This window comes from Silene latifolia, chromosome 9 (genome assembly GCF_048544455.1).
Source record: "Silene latifolia isolate original U9 population chromosome 9, ASM4854445v1, whole genome shotgun sequence".
NCBI classification, from domain to species: domain Eukaryota; kingdom Viridiplantae; phylum Streptophyta; class Magnoliopsida; order Caryophyllales; family Caryophyllaceae; genus Silene; species Silene latifolia.
The window spans coordinates 18,397,603-18,413,753 of record NC_133534.1 but is presented as its reverse complement, the minus strand read 5'-3'; positions in this window follow the sequence as shown (position 1 = coordinate 18,413,753).

Sequence of the window (16,151 nt, the reverse complement as noted above, 5' to 3'; positions counted from 1 at the left end):
AGCAAACAACAGCAACACCGCATACATCCATACGAAGACAAGACAACCTCCATCCATACCTATCACAATCAGTAGGGAAAACCCTATTACTAACAACCATAACCACAAAGGAATCCGAGGATGATGATGATGACTTACTTAGGCTCGACATTCCGGCAACAAGACCGCGACTCGACTCAAAACTCTATCAATGATATTTGTGGGTTCAATTTGTGATATGAATGCTTCGAAAGCACAGTGATTTTGGAGAGATGATCTGGTTTTGATTCCAGTGGTAAGGTCACTGGTTAAATTTGATAGAGGATGGGAACCTTGATGCTTCCATTTCTTTGGAACAAGGGTGTTAGAGGCCTCATTTGTTTCGTTTGGTTCTGATGCAACAGTTTTAGTGACTGTTGCATGGGGAATATTGTGTGAGGGTGTTTGTAGATTGGTTTCAGTTTGGTTAGTGGTTGGTTCACTGCACTCCTCATTCCTCCTGGATGAGCTAACTCCATTTTGAGATGAGGGAGGGTTAGTTCCCCCTGAATTTTGGCCAGCCTCCTCAAGCAACAGTGGCTCCAACTGTTGCTCAGCTTCTTCCAAAACTTGATCCATGTCATGACGTATCATTCCAATTTCGAAGTCATCGTCTTCCTCATCATCTTCTTCATCATTAACCTGAGTGTTTAAAACAAAGAGACTAGATTCGTCAAATATTACATGAACGCTTTCTTCCATTTTCATGGTTCTCTTGTTATAAACTTTGTAAGCTTTACTATGGTCGGAATAACCAACAAAAATACCTTCATCACTACGAGCATCAAATTTGCCTAGGTTGTCTTTTCCATTATTATGTACAAAGCATTTACTACCAAAGCACTTTAGATGTGAGATGTTAGGTTTTCTTCCTCGTAGTAATTCATAAGGAGTTTTGTTAATGATTTTTTTAATCATGACTCGATTGTAGATATAACAAGATGTGTTAATGGCCTCGGCCCAAAAGTTTCTTGGCACTTTAGAGCTAATGAGCATGGTCCTAGCCATATTTTCAAGAGTTCGATTCATTCGTTCCACAACCCCATTTTGTTGAGGGGTTCTTGCGGCCGAAAAATTATGGCTAATACCGTACTCATTGCAATAAGACTCAAATGATAAATTCTCAAATTCGGTTCCATGGTCGGATCTCAAGGAGACAAGTTTATAACCAAATTTGTTTTGGACTTTTTTAACCCAAATTAAGAATTCATCAAAAGTTTAATCTTTAGAACTTAAGAAAAGAAGCCAAACAAATCTTGTAAAATCATCAACAATGACACAAATATAGCGACTTCCACCTTTACTAACAATACACATAGGTCCACACAAGTCTATGTGAATGAGTTCAAGAGGTAAGGAAGTGCTAACAATCTTTTTGGATTTAAAGGAGCATTTTACTTGTTTACCTTTAACACAATCGTCACAAAGTGATTTGAATTCAAATTTGATGTTAGGAATGCCATCAACTAGATCAAGCCTCTTAAGGGTATTAAGTGTTTTAGCATTTACATGACCAAGTCGTTTATGCCAAAGCCAAGGGTCATTATTTTGGACACTCATGCATGATAGTGTTTGACTTGACAATGAGTATAAGTTAGTCATGTAGACATCTTTGACACGTTTACCTTCAAGAATGAGTTCTCTAGATTTTCCATCAATTATTCTACATTCACTAGCAAGAAATTCAACGATGTTACCTCGATCACACAATTGTGATATACTTAGAAGATTGTGTTTCAAACCTTTGACAAGCAACACTTTGTCGACACATAGTGACTTTGACTTACCAACTTTTCCAATACCAATGATTTCACCTCGTTTGTTGTCACCAAAAGTCACCATGCCACCATCGTAGGCCTCTAGCGAAAGGAATTGGTTTTCATCTCCCGTCATGTGACGAGAGCATCCACTGTTTAAGTACCAATTGCTGCTGCCTTTGGCTAATGCCTATAAGAAATCAAACGTTTAGTTTAGGAACCCAAACAAGTTTGGGTTCCTTCTTGACAACAACTTTCTTGACTTCTTTCTTTTTAATCCAAACATGTTTAGCCACTTTGGTACTTCTTTCTAGGTCAAGTACTCTCTTTTCACAACCATTAAACTCATAACCAGTTTTACCACAGTAATTGCAGATAATGTACACAGGAAGACCAGCATACTTTCTTCTTCGAAAATCAGTTACGATTGGGTCTTGGTTTCGAGTGCAATAGTGCGTAGAACTGTTGCATTTGAAACCAAGTCCAGCATTTTTTGCACGGTTTTCATATTCTTGAGATTGTTTTAGAAGAAACTCCAAGACATTCTGACTTCCTTCCCATTTCAAATAGAACATCTTAGCCTCATCTAGCTCTTTGGTTAGTTTTTCAATTTTAGCAAGATGATTAAGATTTAGTTGACCTACTTTGTCAAACGCATGTTTAGCATGTCTCACTTCATCACTAAGCAACAAGCCAATTTGCTCAAGTTGCTTGTTGTCTCTTTTGCACAAGGTAAGGTCAGCTAACAGAGAGTCACGTTCTTTAGTGAGTGAAGACACATGTTTTGTGAGAGTCTCAATTTCCTTCATAGACTCAGATGCAACAGTTGCATCAACTGTTGCATGGATTTGTTCAACCTTTTTCAGAGTTTCAATTTGAACGAGAAGATCATTATTTGAATTTTGAACACGATCTAAAATACTTTTAACATGACTTGACTCATCATTTAGCATTTCAGCAATTTTGACAAGTTCTTCTTTTTCATTTTGACATGTTGCAAGATCAATCAAAAGTTGGTCACGTTCTTTGGTTAGTGAGGACACAGCTTTGTCAAAGGACTCTTCTCCCTTGTTAGACACAGATGCAACATTGTATTGATCTGTTGCATGTATTTCATCAACTCTTTTAGCAAGAAACAGATTCTTTTTTCGGAGCCTTTTAATCTCCTTTTCAAGACTCGATGATGAACTAGGTTGATCTACCTCATTTAGACATTCTTTTAGACCAACATTTTCTTCGGCTATGTCTTCAATTTCAGTTTGCATAGCCTCTAATTTATTGCTTTGGACACGACACTTATCAATGAATTGGTCTAGGAGATGACAAATTTTGTCTTTAGAGAAAGATCGAACCTTTTTCTTGAGCTTATTTACCTCTGTTCCACGTGTAATTTCGGAGCAGTGTTTTGACCACGTAAGCTTGTTGAATGACGTCTTCACTTGACTCTTCCTTTCGCTCTTTCCTGTTTAAGATGAACAAACTGAGGGCTCGGCTTGGTACCGAGCGTACTCACTCCGACGCTCAAGTCAGTAAACTTAAAGAGATTAAGTTGTGTGTTACTTGGCAAAGGATATTGTAGAGAGATAAGGGAGTTTATACCAGATTATTGTATTGTGAGATGAATTGTGGATTATTGGATGGTTTTTGGATCCTTTTCTCAATGAGAGAAGTGGAGTATTTATAGACTTTCACCTTTTGTCACGTAGTGGCCAAGTGGCCAAGTGGCAGTGCAGGTGGAAAGACTGTTCTACCCTCGGCCGAGGGACCCATGGCAGGCCGGCTGGCCTGGTTGACTCCATGCCGAGGGAACCTGGATGTGAGTACGCGGATTTGCCTCCCGGCTGGCTAGTTGCCTAGCCGAGACCCAAGTGACAGGCCGACAGGATGCGTCGGTTAGGCTGTCAAATACGTTGACTTGCTGTCTTTTAGCTTTGACCTTGCTCAATATGTTGACTCGGTCAGCGGGTGCAGAATATGCCCCATCAATTTGCCCCCAGCGTAGTCTATGCCGTGGTATGGACCTTCGATGCCGTGTTGAGCGTATTCTGCGCAAGTTGAACTTCTTCCCGGCTTCTTCTTCTTCGGCTTGGTTCTGTTCAGGCCGTACCGTATCCCACCTCCACATGGATGTGTAATGGACATCAAATGTGGAAAAGAAATGGCGCTGGCCGAGACCAAGGTTGAGGGCTGTGTGCTTTTGATTGGCCCTGGCCGGTGCTGTCTTTGCTTTGTTGATCAGCTGGCCGTTGGCAAGTAGATACCAGGAAGCGTGTCAAAGAAGAGTGGTTACTGTGTGTCGATTGACATTCGATGGCTGCATGCGTGACACGTGGCCTGGTGCTGATTGGCTGACGCTTCATGGGCTTTGCTCTGATTGGTCAATTGAATGGGCTTTGCTCTATAAATAGAGCAGTGTGCCCCTCATTTTGACCGCAAAACTTCATTTTCTCAAAAAATTTCTTCTCTCTAGTTTTTTCGAAGAGTTTCCTTCTCTCTCTAATTTCTCGAAGCGTTACTCGGTGTAACATTTCCTTCCAAGGTAATCAAACAAATTTTTCAACTTTTATTTGTTAAGTAATTGTTGTCATGTCTTCTGCTGATGCTGGACCCAGTACCTCTGCGCCGGGGGGCGAACCGTCGCATCCTTATGAAGAGGAGCCATTAGTCGTCACCCCGATAGGGTTTGGGGGTCCGAAGTCGCCTTCTCCTGAGATTGATGAGCAATTTTTGGAGGGTATTGATGATGATGATGATGAAAGGACTCATTCTGATGAGGAGAGGCCGCATCTCTTGGATCACGGCGATGCCTGTTCGATCAATCCTGATCGTGCCTGGACGAATAAGTTCGCTAGTTGTTTCGGTCCTGATCTTTTCGAAGACCATTACTCCTTCGGCAAGGGGTATAAAATTGTTATCCCTGAGGAGGGTCAGGCGGTCTGTTGCCCTCCCAAGGGCTGTATCGGCGTGTACATCAGACACCTGGAGTATGGGCTCCGGTTTCCTCTGAATGCATACGTTGCGGCCATCATTAAAGCCATGAACGTCGCCGTGGCACAACTGCATCCGTTGGCCATCAGGACGATAATTGGCTTTGTGTGGCTCTGTCTCTTTAAGGGGGAGGCCCCAACGGTTAACCTGTTCCGACGGCTTCATCATCTTCAGTCGTCTACCCTCGGTGGCACGGGATGGTACAGCGTGCAGACGGAGCCGGGTTATGTTACCGTTTCCAAGCTGACATCTTGCAAGGACTGGAAGGGGCGGTGGGTATACGTCGAGGTTCTGGAGGATTATCCACTGCCCCGGTCCTTCCAAAGCCGCGTCAATTTGTGGTGCGAGAGTAAGGGGGAGCATGACAAATATGTCTCCCGGAGTAAGCTTAAGATGGACGCCAGCAGAGTCTATCTTAATGAGGACGAAACGCGGGCAATGAGGCTGTTTGAGGCTGAGAGGGATAGTACGCCGAAGGGATGGATGCCCCCGACGCAGATCGTTCTTCAGGATGAGCTGCTCTGCCACGTCGGCCTCATACCGGCCCTCAGCCAGGGTGAGTGGGGTCGGTATGAGGCCCATCTTTGCTTTTTATGTTTCTGTATTTGAACCTTGTTTATTTCTTTTGCTTAACTCTTGCTTCGTTTCCTTTGCAGACCGATTTGGCCCAGATCTGCCTGTCTCCGTCCTTGAGAGGTTGGGACTTGACGAGAACGGGAAAGTTGTTGAGCTGCATCCCAAGGCCTTGCCGCGTGATCGCAGACCGGCCCCCAACGAACTTATGGAGCAGCAGCTGAAGGCACTGGACGTGACGGCGGCTCAAGTGCAGATTGCCAGTAACGTGTCGCGTCGGAAACCAAAGACAACGTCTATGGCGGCAACGGCGTCAACCCCAACTCAATCTGCAATCCCGTGGTCCAAAAGGAGCAGGTGGTCGTTGATGTTGAGGAGGAGGTCACCGTTCTGGAGGCTCCCCCTCCTTCAAATAAGAGAAAAGAGACAATGCCTGCTGCCGCTGTTACCGAGGCCGGGGAAAAGAAGGACTCAGCCGGCCCTCTATCCAAGAAGTTCAAGACTGGTACGGATCTAACCCACGGCTCGGATTTAGCCGGTTCTTTAGGTATTCCTGATGACAGGCTCTCTGACATGTCAATGAATGTTGACATGGATGCTTTGTCTGAATTTTTTGTTGATCAACCGTCGCCGGCCGCTGTTCTTACGGATCGGCAATTGGGGAAGCGGCCTGTGCAGACGGGCAATCAAAATGTCATCGTTGACTCCTCATCCCTGAAGGTTTCCCCCGCTCAGATTGCGGCGGAGGGCACAAGGTTGTGCAAGAAGCTGGCGAAGTGGAATGAAATAGCCGGCGCTCACATTATGGAGCAAGAAAAGCTCATGGCTGAGGCGGCTCCTGCGCTTGAACGGGTTAGGCTTGAACTTTCTGCTTCTAAGGAAGAGGCCGAGAAGGTGAAGAAGGACCTTGTCTCCACCAGGGAGAACTTCCTCACTCAGCGAAAGCTTAAGGAGGAAGCTGAGAAGCGGGCATTAGCCGAGAGAGCCAAGGTTGAGGCTGCGTTGGCTGACGCCGCTAAGCTGCGGGAGGAGAGAGAGAAGCTTCAGGGCGGTTATGATGCTGTGGTTGAGCAGAGGGAAAAATGGAAGCCCCTGCATCTGACCGAGGCGAAGGAGCACAGGAACACAAAGGCCATCCTTGCTCAGAGGGAGAAGCACATTGAGACGCTCCAAACTGTCATCATCCCTGACATGTGTGCCCAGTACCGAGACTGGGCTGAGGATGCTACCAGGGATGTAATTAAAGAGCTCTTTCCTGAAGGCTCCTTCCCGTGGCAAAAATTTGACCGGCTTCTTGATGAGAAGGCGGATGCTGCGGAGGCAAAGGCCGCGGAGGAGGCAAAGGCGGCGAAGGCTGCTGAGGAGGCTGAGGCCAAGGCGGCTCATGCTGAAAAGGTGAAGGCGGCCAGGGAGGAAGCTGAGAGGGCAAAGGCAGGTGAAGCTGCCAAGTCGGCTTCTCGCTCGCCTACTGATGGTGATGCTGCTACTACTGCCGGCGGCGAGCAAAAACAGGCATAGGGAGACGGGCAGTCGTCACCAGATTCACCCGGCCCTTCAGATAGCTTCAGCTGTTCGGGGGCCAACTATTGAGCCTTTCCTCCCTGACATCCTTTTGGCGCTTCAAGCTTTATGTCTGTAACCTTTTGTTGTACCTTTTTTTGTTTTTGTTAAACTTTTGGTAGGTTGTGTTAAGGCTATCCCTGTGGGGACGGCCGTCGTCTTTGCCTTGCCTCATCTTGTAAACATTTTTTTGTAATAAAGTTTGTTTATCTTGCCTTAATAAAGTTGTCTTCTTACGTTTCAACATATTGAGCGCTTATTTCGTTTTTACTTCCGGCTTAGCCGAGGCAGTTAGAAGGCGCGTCTCAACTGTACTTAAACGTTTATTAACATGTTGGCATGTCGGTCGCTTCCTCCACCACCCGAGGCGGTTAGATTTGCACTTCCCAACCGCCGTTGTGAACATGTTAGCGTATCGGTCGTTGTGTCCCCGTCGCCCCCGGCTTTGGCCGAGGTAAAACGGGGTTACGGCTCGACAGCGTTCGTATCTGTAGACATATTGATCGCTTCCTCTGCCGGGCCTTCGGTTGGCCGAGGCGGCTAGATTTGCGTCTCAACTGTACTTATACGTTTCTATTAGCGTATCGGTCGTTGTGTCCTCCTTGCCCCCGGCTTTGGCCGAGGCAATCGAGGTTACGGCTTGACAGCGTTCGTATCTGTAGACATACTGATCGCTTCCTCTGCCGGGCCTTCGGTTGGCCGAGGCGGCTAGATTTGAGTTTCAACTGTACTTATACGTTCCTATTAGCGTATCGGTCGTTGTGTCCTCCTTGCCCCCGGCTTTGGCCGAGGCAATCGAGGTTACGGCTCGACAGCGTTCGTATCTGTAGACATATTGATCGCTTCCTCTGCCGGGCCTTCGGTTGGCCGAGGCGGCTAGATTTGCGTCTCAACTGTACTTATACGTTCCTAAGCATGTTGGTCGCTTTCGCGAGTATCAACTGCATTTGGCGTGACTGCCCGGCTTTGGCCGTGGCGTCTTCTTTGGCATGGCTATGGACAAGTATTTTGATGGAAAACTTGGATTATTCTTCATAAGGTATAATCACGCGTTGGGGTGCCCACAACGGTCTCGGACACCTCCGCCGCTATACAAAATATTTCCTTGGGTTGTCCGTGTTCCAGTGGCTCATTAAAGGAACACCCTCCATGTCTGTCAGCCGGTATGTCCCCGGCCTCATTTCTTCAACCACCTTGTAGGGTCCTTCCCAGTTGGCCGTCATTTTACCATGGACGTTTCCCTTGTTTGTGGCAGCCGACTTTCTTAGGACTAGATCTCCTACTCTTAAGTCCCTTTTGTGGACTCTGCGGTTGTATGCTCTTCTCATCCAGTTTTGATATACTGCCAAGTTGAGCCGTGCCGTGTCTCGACTTTCTTCGACCAAGTCTAGGGAGACTCTCAGGCCTTCCTCATTTTTGGCTGGGTCAAAGGTTTGGTTTCTGAATGTCGGCACCGCTGCTTCAATTGGCAGGACGGCCTCAGACCCATAGACTAGGTGGAATGGACTGTACCCCGTTGCTTCATTCTCCGTGGTTCTAAGGGACCACAGGACGTCGGGTAGTTCATCAGCCCACCTTCCCTTTAGATCTTCAACCTTCTTTTTTAGCCCGTTCAGGATTGTTTTATTAGCTGCTTCCGCTTGCCCGTTGCTCTGAGGGTGGCAGACGGAGGAGTATGCAAATTTGATACCGAGCTCCTCCAACCAATTCATCACCATGTCGCTCCAAAACTCTCGGCCGTGGTCAAATACCATGACTTGGGGTAGCCCAAAACGAGTTATGACGTTCTCCCAAATCACCTTTCTTACGGCCGCCGTGGTCTTGGCAGGTACCGCGACAGCTTCGACCCATTTGGTGAAGTAGTCAACGGCGACAATCAGATACTTTCTTCCTCCGGAGGCCGTCGGAAATGGTCCTAGTAAATCCATCCCCCACTATGCAAAAGGAAGGGGACTGAGCACCAGTTGTAGGTTTCGGGAAGGAGCATGTATCACCGGAGCATGCATCTGACAATTCTTGCACTTCTTGGTCTTTTTTTCTGGAATCCTCAAGCATGGTAGGCCAGAAGTAGCCGGCTCGGAGAGCTTTGTGGGCTAGCGTTCTTGCCCCCATGTGATGTCCACAGATGCCTTCGTGAATCTCTGTCAGTATGAGATCCGCATCGGCTGGGCCGACACACTTCAAGAGTGGTCTTATTACCGACCTTCTGTATAATTCTCCTTCGAATAGCAAGTATCTTGCGGCGATCCTTCTTATCTTCTGCGAGAGACTGCGGTCCTCCGGCAACTCATTTGTAAGTTTCAATTTCATTATCGGAGTCATCCACGTCGTCTCGGCTTCGATGTCGCCCACCATGCCGACGGTCTCAGTGATGCTTTTAGCATTCTTGATATCGACCAGCACGGTTCGACTGACATTCTTGATGCTTGAACTGGCAAGTCTTGAGAGAGCGTCGGCTCGGTTGTTCTCAGACCTGGGGATGCATTGTATTTGGAAAGATTTCAATTTTGAGGTATCAGCTTTTACCCTTTCCAGGTACCTTATCATCCCATCGTCTCGAGCCTCATACTCCCCTCTGATTTGGTTAGTCACAAGGAATGAATCTGTCTTCAACACAATATGCTCCGCCCCGGCAGCTCTAGCTAACTCGACTCCAGTTATCACCGCCTCATATTCGGATTCGTTATTTGAGGCCGAGAAGGTAAATTTTAAGGCGTACTCAAACTCGTCCCCGTTAGGGCTGGTGATAAGGATGCCGGCCCTTGAGCTGTTTGCCGTGGAGGACCCGTCGGTGTATACTTCCCACACACCGGGATTTGATTCTTCTTGATATATGCATTCGGCCAGGAAGTCTGCAAGTGCTTGCCCCTTTATCGAAGGCCTTGGCTTGTACTGAATGCCGAAGCCGGATAGCTCCACTGCCCACTTGATAAGTCTGCCTGATTTTTCGAATTTTTCTAAGGCTTTTTCCAATTGCTGGTCGGTTAAGACCGTTACGGGATGTGCGTCGAAGTAAGGTTTCAGTTTCCTTGCGGCAACGACGACGGCGAAGGCCGCTTTTTCAATCAGTGGATAATTTCTTTCGGCGGCCAGCAGTGTATGGCTGACAAAGTAAATTGGGTGCTGCTGCGTATCTTCTTCCCTTACAATTACGGCATTGACCGTGGCCGAGGTGACCGCTAAGTATAGATATAGCGTCTCCCCCAACGTCGGCCTGGACAGGGTCGGGAGTTTTAGAAGGTGGGCTTTCAGTTGTTTGAAAGCCGCACTCTGTTCCTCCCCCCAGCTGAAGTTTTTATTCCCTTTCAGCACTTGAAAGAACGGTGTGCTCTTGTCGGCCGACCGAGAGATGAAGCGGGTAAGAGCCGCCATTCTCCCGGTCAGCGTCATAACCTCTTTTCGATTCCTCGACTCCGGTAAGTCCAGTATTGCTTGGACTTTCTCCGGATTGGCATCAATTCCCCTGGCACTGACAAGTACGCCGAGGAACTTACCGGCCCGGACACCGAAGTTGTATTTCTTTGGGTTGAGCTTCATTCTATATTTCCTTAGTGAACAAAATGTTTCGCTCAAGTCGGCCAAGTGCTCGCTGTCAGACTTGCTTTTTACAATAGCATCGTCGACGTAAGCCTCGATGTTTCGCCCTTTTTGATCTTGAAACACTTTGTCCACCAGCCTAGTGTAAGTTGCACCAGCGTTTTTCAAACCGAACGGCATCATTTTATACATGTATGTGCCGTGTATGGTGATGAATACGCACTTAGGCATGTCTTCTTCGGCCATGAATACCTGATGGTACCCTGAGAAGGCGTCGAGCAGGCTCAGCATAGTGTAGCCTGCCGTTGCGTCAATTAAACTATCTATTCGAGGCAAGGGATAGCAATCTTTAGGGCATGCTTTATTAAGATTGGTAAAATCTACACACATCCTCCACGCCCCTGATGACTTCTTTACCATTACAACATTTGCTAGCCATTCAGGGTAAGTACAAGGCATGATAAAGCCTGCCTCTAAGAGTTTATCTACTTCGGCCTTGATGGCCTCATCCTTCTCGGCGGAGGAGTTCCTCATCTTCTGCTTGACAGGGCGAGCGGTGGAGAGTACGTTCAGCTTGTGAACGATCACCTCCCGGCTCACGCCTGGCATCTCGGCTGCTGAGTATGCGAAGACATCTTTGTTCTTCCTCAGCAGGTCTAGGAGGTCGGCTCTGAATTTTGGCTCCAGGCCGACACCGACAGTTACGGTGCGCCCTGGGTCAATTTCCACTTCTTCGGTCTCGGCTCCTTCGACCATGCCGACATTGGTGTCCATCTTGTCGCCCTTCTGCTGTAAGGATGGGCTCTTCCCCTTCTCTGATTTCCTCGCCACTTTGAGGGATTGCATGTTGCACCCTCTGGCAGATACTTGGACATTGACGATTTTGTCTCTCTCGTCCTTTGAGACGAGCTTTTGTGCCTCCCCCCGGTCCGAGACATACATCAATGTCAGGGCTCAGATGGACATCACAGCATCGGCCTCGCTCAAAATGACCCGACCTATCAGAACGTTGTAGGCGGACGAACCATCAATAACCACGAACTCAGAAAAAACATTTTTAGCCGCGTCCGCTTGGTCGAACATCACCGACAGTCTGATTGACCCCAGGGGTACCAGGCCGGCTCCGGAGAAGCTGTACAGCGGGTTGGTGCAGGGGCTCAGGTCTTCAATCTTCAGACCGAGATTGAGAAAGCACTCCCTGAACATGATGTTCGTGTAGGCGCCTGTATCAATTAGGCACCTCTTGACCAAGTGGTTGGCTATGTCCAGGTGGACTACCAGCGGGTCGCTGTGCGGGGCAACGACTCCTTCGTAGTCCCGCTTTCCTATGGTTATATCGGGGACGGTGGAAGCGGGGGTCGCTGTGGTGGGCACAAAGTTGATGGCTTGGTAAAGCTCATTTAAGTGCCGTTTGTGCCCATTAGCTGACCCACCGTTCTCGTTTCCTCCGATGACAACCTGGATCACTCCCATTCTCGGAATACGATTTTACGTTCGCCCGTCGGAGCTTGTTTCTGGGCCTCCAGCTACATACTTGCTGAGGGCCCCCTTTCGGATCAGCTCCTCGATGGCGTTCCTCAAATGCCGACAGTTGTCGGTCTTATGGCCGGGTTGGCCGTGGTAGTCGCAGAACTGGCTAAGGTCGCCGTCCCCCCTCGCCTTGGGGGGCCTTGCCCACTTCTGCCCTTCATTCTTGCTCTGGGCAAAGACCTCGGCCGGTGACTTGACCAGGGGGGTGAGACCGATGTACCGCTTCGGGGTGTATGGTCCCGAACTCCCCTCGGTGCCCGCCGAGTTCTGTTTCCTGTTAAATCTCTCAGGCCGTGACCTATTCATGTCACGGCGTCCTTCGTCTACGTTGTCCCGGCGGCTCCTCCTTTCTGGGTGCCCAGTTTCACTGTGGCCTACCCAGGTCTTGTGATAGTCCTCCACCTTTATGGCTCGGTCAGCCATCTTTCTGGCGGAGTCTAGGTTGAGGTCCTCGCACTTGATGAGCTCGTTTTTGAACTCGCCTTTCGGGAGGCCTTTCATCAGCGCGAAGGCCGCCAGTTCGGTGTTCAGCTCACGGATTTGCTGAACCTTAGCGTCGAATCTCTTGACGTAGCTCCGGAGGGACTCGTCCTCCCCCTTTCGGATAGTCAGGAGATCCGAGGTCTCCACGGCCCTTCGCTTGTTGCAAGCGTACTGGGTTATGAAATTGTCCCTTAGGTCGGCATAACAGTACACCGAGCCATTAGGTAGCCCCTTGTACCAACTTTGTGCCATGCCATGGAGGGTGGTTGGGGAGACTCGGCACCACACCTCATCGGGTTGCTCCCATACCGACATGTAAGACTCGAAAGCCTCGGCGTGGTCGGTTGGGTCGCTATCCCCTTTGTATGATATGAGCGGCAGCTTCAGTTTGGTTGGCACCAGGACTTCGAGGACATAGGCACTGAGGGGCTGTCTGACCACGTGCCGAATGACACGCGGCGATCGGCTCCTCGCACCTCTAGTCCGGCTTCTCTCCCCGTGGCGGGAAGGGCTTCTTGTTGTCCGACTTTGGAGAGTCGGACTTCTTTCTTCATTTCTTTAGGGGTGGCCTCGTTGTTGTCGCGGCGACGCTGTCCTCCCGCGAGTGGGGGAAGGACTTCGGTCTGCCACTAGCACCACGGGCACCGCCGGCGTCCTTGCATGCCCAGCTCCTTGTATTACTTTGGTTAAGTTATTTGGAGTCACTTTATGGGCCCTGGTTACCTGTGGGTGCGCTACCGTCCCCGTCGCCGTGACAGGGGTAATCGGTGTACTACTCATCAGGTCCAGGAATAGCTTCAATTTGGCTGCATCGACCACATGTCCCATGACAGTGACTAGGTCGGCAGGCAGCGGTGTTTCTGGCTCGCTCGGCATCCCGTACTTCACCGGCTCAATGACTCGGCCGGTGGGGGAATGCCCGATCTCAGAATTTGGGAACGCGTCATCCTGGTAGAATGCGGTTTCGTCACTCACAATTACTTCTTGTTGTTTTGACATCTTAGCTGTTTGAATGGTTTTTCTTGGTTGTTTCTTTTTTCGTAAGGTAGGTGACCAGCTTTTAGTATGGATTCCCCACAGACGGCGCCAATTGTTCCGCGTGTAATTTCGGAGCAGTGTTTTGACCACGTAAGCTTGTTGAATGACGTCTTCGCTTGACTCTTCCTTTCGCTCTTTCCTGTTTAAGATGAACAAACTGAGGGCTCGGCTTGGTACCGAGCGTACTCACTCCGACGCTCAAGTCAGTAAACTTAAAGAGATTAAGTTATGTGTTACTTGGCAAAGGATATTGTAGAGAGATAAGGGAGTTTATACCAGATTATTATATTGTGAGATGAATTGTGGATTATTGGATGGTTTTCGGATCCTTTTCTCAATGAGAGAAGTGGAGTATTTATAGACTTTCACCTTTTGTCACGTAGTGGCCAAGTGGCAGTGCAGGTGAAAAGACTGTTCTACCCTCGGCCGAGGGACCCATGGCAGGCCGGCTGGCCTGGTTGACTCCATGCCGAGGGAACCTGGATGTGAGTACGCGGATTTGCCTCCCGGCTGGCTAGTTGCCTAGCCGAGACCCAAGTGACAGGCCAACAGGATGCGTCGGTTAGGCTGTCAAATACGTTGACTTGCTGTCTTTTAGCTTTGACCTTGCTCAATATGTTGACTCGGTCAGCGGGTGCAGAATATGCCCCATCAACCTCAATGTCAGAATCTGAATCTGAGTCCACGGAGTGAGCCATAAGACATTTGACACTTTCTTTCTTTGTTGACTTTGGAACATCATTGCTTGACTGAGACGAGATGCTAAGTTTGGCATCCAATTCTTCCTCAAGGACATCGTCCTCGTCAGAATCAGACATTCCACAAATGGCAGTCATTACTTTGCTTTTGTATTCTCTTTTAGCAAACTCACGCTTTTCTTTAGACTTAATGGCATTCCACTTTGGGCATTCTTTGATTTGGTGACCTTTGTCACCACATTTGAAGCAACCAACAGTGGAAGTAGACTTTCTTTTGGGAAAGCGTCATTTGCTAGTATAGTTATTAGACCTTTGTGAGTTTCGACCATTAATCATGCCAACAATGTTTTTAGTGAACATTGCAAACTCGTCATCTTCATCCTCCTCATCACTTGAGAGAGCATAAAGAGCAAGTCCTTTCCCTTTAGAGCTTTCACCGGATCGCTTCATGAGAGTTAACTCATGAGCCATGAGTGAGCCCATAAGTTCATCAAGGGATAGCAAAGAAAGGTCTTTAGCTTCCTCAATAGCCGTAACCTTCAGTTGCCATTTTTCAGATAGGCTACGAAGGATTTTACGTACTAAATCCTCGGATTCAAAGTTTCTACCTAGACTCTTGAGGTCATTAAAAATACTAGAGAAACGAGAAGACAAAGTATTAATTGACTCATCTTTTCCCATGTTGAACATCTCATATTGTTGCATGAGAAGATCAACACGGTACTTTTTGACTTGTGATGTTCCCTCATAAGCAAGATTTAGGGTGTCCCAAATTGCCTTTGCCGAGTCACATCCGGATATCCGGTTGATCTCTTGTTCACCGATGCCATATTGAAGGATGGACATGGCTTTTGAGTTTTTCTCGACTTTTCTATAATCGGCCTCAACATATTTGTCCTCACTTTTGATAGACTTAGTGCCATCGGCATTAGTCACCTCAATCTTGAGGGGAACATTTTGAATGATCAACCAACATTCGTAGTCCGTACTTTTGACATAGTGCTTCATGCGATGTTTCCACCAGGCATAGTTTTCTCCCTTAAAGATGGGATAATTAGTGTGTTTTGAATCGTCCATAACTATGGGATCAACTCTTTGGTTTTAACCAATATCAAGAGCACGAGGCTCTGGTACCAATTGAAGAGTTAAGAACGATAAACACCTAAGAGAGGGAGGGGGTGAATTAGGTGTACCTTTTTAAAAAAATTCTCCTTTACTTGGTGAATGACTAACACAAGTAAGATCTATTAATACGAGTTTGAGAAACTTAATGGATTGTAAGTTCACAAACGGTACATCAGGTCTATGCAACAGTATGAGAGACTGTTGCACAGCACTGAGAGCGAGATTAACGTGTAAAATAAGAATGATAAGAGAACGTGAAAGTAAATAAACAAACAAGACGATGTTTTAAAAATTGGTTCAGCTCCTACTCCGGAGCCTACGTCCAACCGTTATTTTATTGCTTGTTTAGAAATTTACTCAAACTTAACTAAACCATTACAATGAAAACAACTCGCCAACCTACTCCGGTTGCAATTGCTTAAAGCTACTCCGCTTCAAGACTTTCTCTTGCTCAAAGCTACTCCGCTTCAAGACTTAAGGTTCTATCTCAACGGTTTACAGAGTCAGAATCTCAGTGGTTCACTTAAAAACATGGAGATTACAATTAAGACCTAAACACGAGAATCATTGAACATATTCTTTTATGCAACAGTTAAGCGAACTGATACTTGGAGATTTTACAGCTTTGAAAAACAATTGAAGACTTTTGAAAAATAGAAAACGGTTTTGCAAATGATTGAAGAACAAAGCTTTTAATGCTGAAAAGATTTGCAAAGTGTTTACAATGAATGCTCTTTCAAAGTCTTCCAATAAATGAAAAATGAAGTGGCTATTTATAGAGAAAGGTAGTGTGTAAGAGAAGGATCTTAACACTACATTAATCTAATATCCACAAGTTTGTAGT